Below are 8,985 nucleotides of genomic sequence, written 5' to 3'. Positions count from 1 at the left end.
ACAGATTTCCTGTGTAAAAAAATCCAAGAAAATAATACTGAAGAAATCAAAGATTATAAAAACAAATTATTTTCTCTGGTTCCTGTTTATGGCTTCTTACTCCAGTCTGGTTCCCTACTGCTCCTCTCGGGGGTAAAAATCATCTTATTTCTTAGTATTTATATGGAGACCCTTCTGCTTTTCCCATGACAACCCTCATTTTATTATCCTTGTTGGTAAAAGCTGCTAATGAAGATGATCTGATTTGTCCTTACAGAATAACTTCAGGTAACCTTCCCAAGACTGAACTAGATGTTTATGGAATTCAGGGAGGACGAGCATTTGTGACTGACTTGAAGTATAATCTGTTGGACTTGGACAGCAGCCTGTATTCTTTGGGATAACTACACTTGCGTCACTTCAGGTTCTCAGGCCAGATCCCAAGTTCATGTTTGATCTGTCTTTTCCTTTTGAAATAAAACTCAGATCAGCTTCTTCCTAAAGTTGTGCTTAGGCACTGTTTATTGCAATGTCATGCTTCAGAACAGATGTTGTTAGTCTCATTGGTTGGTTGTTGGTTAAAGAGGTATTTATAGGAAATATAATGCAGCTTTGTTTTGTTTCTCCAAGGTTCCATGCCAAGGATGTCAAACTCAGAGCTTTCGAAAGCAGCTGCCTTCTTAAAATAGACCAAGAGAATTCCTCTTGTTCAGATGACATAATGAGGCTGAGATACAAATGAGGAGGGAAGCAGCAGCAGGTATGTTTTGACTGATTCTTCTTTCCTGGCATCTTATTAAAATAATATGGGGGAGATAATATGCAGAAAAATCAGGGGCCAGCTTCTGGCTGGAAAAGTTGGGATGCACAGTCTGTGCAGAGGATGAATGTGACTTAATGCCTACATCTGACAGGGACCAATTTAAAAATTGTCTCCCTCTCTGCAGAGGGTTGCACTGCAATATTGAACATTGCTTTGATTACCTTTATCCCCTCTCTTCCCTCAAAGGAGGTGAGAAACAAGCATAAGATCAGAATAACTTGCAGTCAGCACAGTCACCTTACATTTAGAAGCACTTTATCAAAGTCCTTGCCCTAAAATGTTTAGCTAGGTTCTATTATAAAGCCAGGTACAACCTACAGACCATGAATGTTGCACTGTGGACAGGGGGAGCTGTTATGGGCATCATCCTGATGGGAAATTCTGCTAAGGACCTTGGTAACACATCCTGGCCAAGCTTTACAGAACCCACCAGGTCCTCACTAACTGTTTCAATGAATCAGCATTTCCCAGCACTGGGCTAAATTTTGTTGTTGAAAATCCTGCTTGCATCAAGTGGAGTCAGAACAAGGGCGGCTAGTACAGTCTAATGGAAATGAAGAGGCCTTGGTGCTGTGCCATTGGCCTTCTGCAACCTCCGAGAAGTCATTTCACCTTTCTGGCTTCAGATTACCTCCATCCTCTGTGGAATAAGAGAGGTCTATGAAAGACCTAGAAGTTATATATTCAAAGTATTATTTCGTAGGCTAAAGAAGCCATAGCAACATAAAGCTACAACACAGTTTCCATCACAAGACTAGCTTGAGTCAGTTACTGCCTTTGAAACATCTGTGGTATGCACTAAAAGTAGACTTTTCTACCAGATTTGAAGTAAATTGAAGGAGTTGCAAAAAATATCTCAAAACAGGAGGAGGAAAGGGGGAATATCAGAGAAAAGGGGGGAAAAAGGCATGGAGAGATACAGAAGTTGTTGAAATGTCTTAACAATTTCCCTGCTTTTGTTGTTGCTATTCTTTTTCCAGCCAGATTGATTAGTTTACTGAATTCATTGAATCATGATACGGTGAACAGAAACACTGATTAGACTCTTGTTACTAAGATTCTACTAAGATTATTAGTGCAGCTAACAGAGGCAGCGAACAGACGCAGCAGTTTGCGCAGCAGTGTTTGGGCTCTGACTAGAACTTGAGGATCTTGTTGGAAGTTGTGGGCTTTCGGAGGACCCCCAAGGAACTAGAAGGTGATTGCTGTGCACAGGAAAGGGGAAGCTAGGCAAGGACAACTGCAGGAGGCCTTGACTTCTCCTGGGAAAAGCTCTAGCTAGGAGTGGCTGCTGTTAACAAGTTCTCTTGGTTGCCCCTGACCAGAGGGAGTTGGGGGCCTTTGATCCTGGTGGCCCTTGATTAGGGCAGGTCAAGCACCCTCTTAGCCAGTGCTAGGGAGAGGCCTATATAAGAGCCAGGCCCAGAGCACAGCTCCCAGAGTGCAGCGAACAGATGCAGCAGTTTGTGCAGAAGGGCGCACAAAGGTACCTTCATTTCTGTTCCCTGTGGTGTACGTTTCCTCAAGTACGGTTGTCACACGCCGCACAGCGCGTTCCCCAGGGCTGTTGGAGTTGCTGTGTCAGAGGCTGCGACCCAGACCGACCCTCTGACAGCAGATGCAGCCCTACAGGTCTCAGGCTGCAGGGAGTGCTTGGGGCCTCTCCGGGAGGCCTGGGCTGGCAGCCAGCTCTCCTGCAGGAGGTGTGCTGCTGTTGGCGAGCTGTGTCGTCAGGTAAGGGAGTTACGGGAGGAGGTCAGCAGGCTGCGCAGCATCCGAGAAGATGAGCAAGAGATAGACAGGGTATTCTTGGAGACTGTGCAGCTTCGGGAGTCCCAACCCCCCACAGCAGTGGAGTTACCAGAGGGCTCTGTGCCGTGTGAAACGGTACATCATAACATTGTAGAAGAAGGCTGGAAACTGGTCACTGCTCGTGGGAGGAGAAAGGCTCCTACTCCTCCCCAAGACTTGCAGCTGAAGAACAGGTTTAGTGCCCTCCAGGATGAGGAGGACATGGGCATGGCTGCAAGGGAAGTACCTGGGACAACAGACCCTGTGCCCTGCCGGAACGCCCGGAAGAAGCGGCGGGTGATTGTTGTGGGGGACTCCCTGCTGCAGGGGACGGAGGCATCTATCTGCCGACCTGACCTCATGTCTAGAGAGGTTTGTGGCCTGCCAGGGGCTCGTGTGAGAGATGTCATGGAAAGACTGCCAAGGCTTGTCCATGCTTCGGACTATTACCCGCTGCTGCTCTTCCTTGTGGGCACCAATGACACCAAGGGCAAACTGGAGACCATCAAGCAGGATTTCAGAGCTCTGGGGATGGTGGTCAAGGGTCTGGGAGCCCAGGTCATCTTCTCCTCAATCCTGCCAGTGAGGGGGATGGATGAGAGGAGGAGGAGACGGACTTTCCAGGTTAACGACTGGCTGCGCCACTGGTGTTGGCAACAGGGTTTTGGTTTCTACGACCATGGGATCCTGTTTGAAGATCGACAGCTGCTGGGGAGAGATGGGATCCACCTCACTAAGCGGGGCACGCGTGTCTTTGCCAACAGGTTGGCCAACCTGGTAAGGAGGGCTTTAAACTAGGAAAGACGGGGGAAGGGGAGAGTTATAGTGCCAGGGTAGTTGGCAAAAGACTGCTCAAGTCAGGATGCCTCCAGCAGGTGAATGCAGCCAGGGAAGTGCGCATGGGATGTGGCTACGGAGGATCCTCTTGTACCCCTCCTGGGAAACCTGCATGCTTGATCACCTCTCTGAAAAGCCTGTACACCAATGCACGCAGCATGGGGAGCAAACAGGAAGAACTAGAGATGTGTGTGCGGTCGCAGGGCCATGATCTCATTGCCATTACAGAGACATGGTGGGATAGCTCGCATGACTGGAGTGCTGTCATGGATGGCTACGTGCTTTTTAGGAAAGACAGGCCAGGTAAGTGAGGTGGCGGAGTTGCTCTTTATGTGAGAGAACAACTGGAATGTATTGAGCTGTGCCTAGGGGTGGATGAAGAGCGAGTCGAGAGCTTATGGGTAAGGATTAAAGAGCAGGCTAGCATGGGTGACACTGTTGTGGGTGTTTACTACAGGCCACCTGATCAGGAAGAGGAAGTCAGTGAGGCCTTCTACAGACAGCTGGAAGTAGCCTCACGATCCCAGGCCCTGGTTCTCATGGGGGACTTCAACCACCCCGATATCTGCTAGAGAGACAACACAGCTAGGCACAAACAGTCCCGGAGGTTCCTGCAGAGCATTGGTGACAACTTCTTGACACAGGTGGTGGAGGAGCCAACAAGGAGAGGTGTGCTGCTGGACCTCGTACTAACAAACAAAGAAGGACTGGTGGAAGATGTGAAGGTTGGGGGCTGCCTTGGCTGCAGTGACCATGAGATGGTGGAGTTCAGGATCCTGCGAGGAGGAGGCAGGGCACTGAGTAGGATCGCAGCCCTGGACTCCAGGAGAGCAAACTTTGGCCTCTTCAGGGACCTACTTGGAGGAATCCCATGGGTGAGGGCCCTAGAAGGAAGGGGAGTTCAAGAGAGCTGGTTAATATTCAAACATCACCTCCTCCAGGCTCAAGAGCGTGCATCCCTATGAGTAGGAAGTCAAGCAAAGGAGGTAGGAGACCTGCATGGATGAGCAAGGAGCTCCTGGCAAAACTCAACCAGAAGAAGGAAGTATACAGAAAGTGGAAAGGGGGACAGGCCACTTGGGAGGAATATAGGACCGTTGTCAGAGTATGCAGGGATGTGACAAGGAAGGCTAAGGCCCGTTTGGAATTAAAACTGGCGAGAGATGTCAAGGACAGCAAGAAGGGCTTCTTCAAATACATCAGTAGCAAGAGGAAGACTAGGGAAAATGTGGGCCCTTTGCTGAATGGGGTGGGTGCCCTGGTGATGAAGGATGCAGAGAAGGCAGAGTTACTGAATGCCTTCTTTGCTTCAGTCTTTACTGCTCAGGCCAGCCCTCAGGAACCCCAGACCCTGGAGGCAAGAGAGAAAGTCTGGAGAAAGGAAGACTTTCCCTTGGTGGAGGAGGATCGGGTTAGAGATCATTTAAACAAACTTGACACCCACAAATCCATGGGCCCCGATGGGATGCACCCACGAGTGCTGAGGGAGCTGGCGGATGTTATTGCTAAGCCGCTCCCCATCATCTTTGAAAGGTCATGGAGAACAGGAGAGGTGCCTGAGGACTGGAAGAAAGCCAATGTCACCCCAGTCTTCAAAAAGGGCAAGAAGGAGGACCCAGGCAACTACAGGCCAGTCAGCCTCACCTGCATCCCTGGAAAGGTGATGGAGCAGCTCATCCTGGAAGCCATCTCCAAGCATGTGGAGGACAGGAAAGTGATCAGGGGTAGTCAGCATGGCTTCACCAAGGGGAAATCATGCTTAACCAACTTGATAGCCTTCTATGATGGAATAACTGGCTGGGTAGATGAGGGGAGAGCAGTGGATGTTGTCTACCTTGACTTCAGCAAGGCTTTTGACACTGTCTCCCATAACATCCTCATAGACAAGCTCAGGAAGTGTGGGTTAGATGAGTGGACAGTGAGGTGGATTGAGAACTGGCTGAATGGCAGAGCTCAGAGGGTTGCGATCAGTGGCGCAGTCTAGTTGGCGGCCTGTAGCTAGCGGTGTCCTCCAGGGGTCAGTACTGGGTCCAGTCTTGTTCAACTTCTTCATCAATGACCTGGATGAAGGCACAGAGTGCACCCTCAGCAAGTTTGCCGATGATACAAAACTGGGAGGAGTGGCCGATACACCAGAAGGCTGTGCTGCCATTCGGAGAGACCTGGACAGGTGGGAGAGGTGGGCGGAGAGGAACCTCATGAAGTTCAACAAAGGCAAGTGCAGGGTCCTGCACCTGGGGAGGAATAACCCCATGCAGCAGTACAGGTTGGGGGTTGACCTGCTGGAAAGCAGCTCTGCAGAGAAGGACCTGGGAGTGCTGGTGGACACCAAGTTAAGCATGAGGCAGCAATGTGCCCTTGTGGCCAAGAAGGCCAATGGGATCCTGGGGTGCATGAGGAAGAGTGTTGCCAGCAGGTGGAGGGAGGTGATCCTCCCCCTCTACTCAGCCCTGGTGAGGCCACATCTGGAGTACTGCGTCCAGTTCTGGGCTCCCCAGTACAAGAGGGATGTGGCACTACTGGAGCAAATCCAGTGAAGGGCTACAAAGATGATTAGGGGACTGGAGCATCTCTCTTATGAGGAAAGGCTGAGAGAGCTGGGCCTGTTCAGCCTAGAGAAGAGAAGGCTGAGAGGAGATCTTATCAAGGTGTACAAGTATCTGAAGGGAGGGTGTCAAGAGGATGGGACCAGACTCTTTTCAGTGGTGCCCAGCGACAGGACGTGAGGCAACGGGCACAAACTGAAACACAGACAATTCCATCTGAACATGAGGAAAAACTTTTTCGCTGTGAGGGTGACAGAGCACTGGAACAGGTTGCCCAGAGAGGTTGTGGAGTCTCTTTCTCTGGAGATATTCAAAACCCTCCTGGACGCGATCCTGTGCAACGTGCTCTAGGTGACCCTGCCTGAGCAGGGGGGGTTGGATTAGTTGATCTCCAGAGGTCCCTTCCAACCTCAACCATTCTGTGATTCTGTGATTCTTAATACTTACAGTATTCCTGCAGGGAGTTACCTGCAGCCAGGGGTTTATACCACTTCTTGCTCCTGCAGGGATTGGAAAAATTGCATGAGCCTTACCTGAGGGCTTTATCCAGATGTTTGTACCAGCTCCTGTTTTGCCTTTATCCTACCTTATGCTAACTTCTATCTTCTCTTTGCTCCTACTTGTTCTAGGAATACATCTAGAGGCTAGAAACATGGGAAAAATATCACCAAATGAGATTCTACCTGGAAAAATGCAAATGTATGCACTTCGGAGGGGGGGAACAGGTTTTCAATGAGGCAGAAGATTTGGGGAATTTAAGAGTTGAGATGTAGTGGAGAACAATTTGTATGTGGCTTTGTGATGTGACCAGGAAAAACGGCCAGTCTGGGGCCTGCCTGTATGAAAGAAGCTTGCCCTTTTGCTGTCAGACACTGCACTTGCTTGGATCTGTTAACTGAACAAAGGATTCTTATTAAAGAATGGCGTTTCTACAATGCTTTTCATTTGATTATCTCAGAGCGCCTTTAATAGGCATGGAAGGTGCTGTGGAACAATAAACACAGAAGCAGTGCTGTAACGTTTGCAGCATGTGTTTCTATGGAAGTCATCTTTCTTACTTTCTTTTATCCAGGCATCAAAAGGAAAAGAAAAACAAAAAGAAGAAGGCGAAGACTGGAGCACACACACAATGGTTTTCCCTGTCATCTTTGCCAAAGAAAAGAAGAAAGGAAACAAACACCATTGCATGTAAATAATCCTTTTTTTTTTGCTTATTTCAAAAGGTATTTTCATTGGTTCATTGTAATTAGGCAGAAGGTACTGAATTAAATTATATGTCAGACCTAACGGAGACTATTTTACCATTCTTGTAATAGATATTTAGACTTCTGAAAACTTTGAATCAAACCCTTCATTCCAGATACATGCATATTTCAGGGAATTTCAGAACTAGTTGCTAGTTTCATAGTTTGTACCTGATATTAGGTTGAACTAAAGCCAGAATTTTAAAGTTTGGAAAATATAGCTTCAGATTTTTTAGTCAAAGCCCATCTGAAATAATATGAAAGAAGAAAGGAAGAATGTTAATGAGTTATGGATCAGGATGTGCAGTGCTGTGTGATGCTTGGTGCTTTCAGGATATGCAAGAAAGATGAGTACTTTGACTTTGAGTCTGACTTTGAATCAGGAAGGCAACTCAGCAAGCAAAGGAATCTGGATGATAAAAGGAATTATCAACACAAATTGACATGCTTCACTGAGACGAGTGTGGTTAAGCTATGCTTTAAGGGGAGTTTAAAACCCCATGAGGCGAGAAAAAGGCTCTGCAAGTAAGTTCAAGACAGCAGTCCTGTGGGGAGATCATTGTCTGAGGGATGGACAAACAAGCAAAGCAAGCTGGTGAAGAGGCACAGGTTTATATGTAGCCTTGAAGGAGAATAGTGAACCGCATTGGGTCTAATGCTCCGGCTCTGCCTGACTCACTGGGCTAGTCCAGGCTGACAACCCGCAGCCTGGCATACTAGGTGCCTGTGTTTTCAGTGCTTGACACGGGAAATCTAGGGCCAGGTTTGCAGAGCCGCAGCGAGCACCTTTTGTTCTCACGGGAACAAGTGAGAGGTGTGGGTACTCACTTGCTCTGAAAATCAGGTTTTGCTGTTCTCAGACTAGCCCTTTTTGTAAATACTAACCTTCTCAGCTTTGGGGCCTTGGAACACAAGTTTTTGGAGATCCGCCTGTGAAAAAGATAATTTCTTTTTCTTTTTTTAATGTTTTATGTTAAAAGCTGCTTCCTCCCCTCCTTTCTCCCTCTTCTGGCTTCTCTCCTCCCCTTGCCCCCAAACCAGAGTCTCATCTTGGCTGTGGGTTGTCTCTCTGTTCACTCCAGGGACATTGGCCCTTGATGAATCTCCACTGACAGTGAGCTGATGAAAGCTATACATGAGATACTGAAGGACAAGGCATGTAAAAGTCAGTCACTGAGGTAAAACAAATCATTTCAAACCCCTTATTGACAGGCAAAATAGGAACAGTCAGTCTCTGATGGTAGCTGGTGCAGGGTGTTTCAAGGTGCTGTGTTAGTTACACCACGTAATGCTCTGGCCCCCAGGGTGACTTTCTTAAGGGTTGGCAGCACCAGCAGAAGTTACTGGGTTTGCTCACAATGAGAAGTCAAGAAGTTTGTTAGAAGGTATTTATTAACGTGAGTACTAGATATGGGATGTAGCAGCCATTACAGTTTGATGGCTGCATTATCTGTTTTCCTGACCAAGGAAGACAGGTGTGGAAGGACCACTCTCTCCTCCCCAACCCTGACCCCTTCCACTGCAGCTAATAGTTGCTCTGTTCCCATGTGATGGACAGTCTCCCTCAGCATAATGGACCACCTTTGGAGGATGGAGGAGTCAAAATGCTTAAAGCATGTACAAACAATATTGTTTACACCTTAAAAATCCTCAGACACAACAGGACAGGTGCCCTACATTAGGACTGTTGATATGGGAGACAGGGCTTGTGCCCACTGGTTTTAAAGTACAGTGACCTGTGAACCTGCAAATGATGACGCTGTGC

The 8,985-nt window shown here is 48.0% G+C and overlaps 1 long non-coding RNA gene across 1 annotated transcript; it reads left to right on the top strand.

Moving 5' to 3' along the window:
• Positions 1 to 380: 380 nt before the first annotated feature.
• Positions 381 to 8,392, top strand: LOC136991659 (uncharacterized). Its single transcript, XR_010883865.1, has 4 exons — positions 381 to 403; positions 610 to 739; positions 7,049 to 7,164; positions 8,303 to 8,392. It is a non-coding gene; the product is annotated as an uncharacterized lncRNA (long non-coding RNA).
• The last annotated feature ends 593 nt before the right edge of the window (positions 8,393 to 8,985 follow it).

Source organism: Apteryx mantelli, chromosome 3, assembly GCF_036417845.1.
Source record: "Apteryx mantelli isolate bAptMan1 chromosome 3, bAptMan1.hap1, whole genome shotgun sequence".
NCBI classification, from domain to species: domain Eukaryota; kingdom Metazoa; phylum Chordata; class Aves; order Apterygiformes; family Apterygidae; genus Apteryx; species Apteryx mantelli.
The sequence above is the reverse complement of the archived record's forward strand: the minus strand, read 5'-3'. Positions and strand labels throughout refer to the sequence as shown.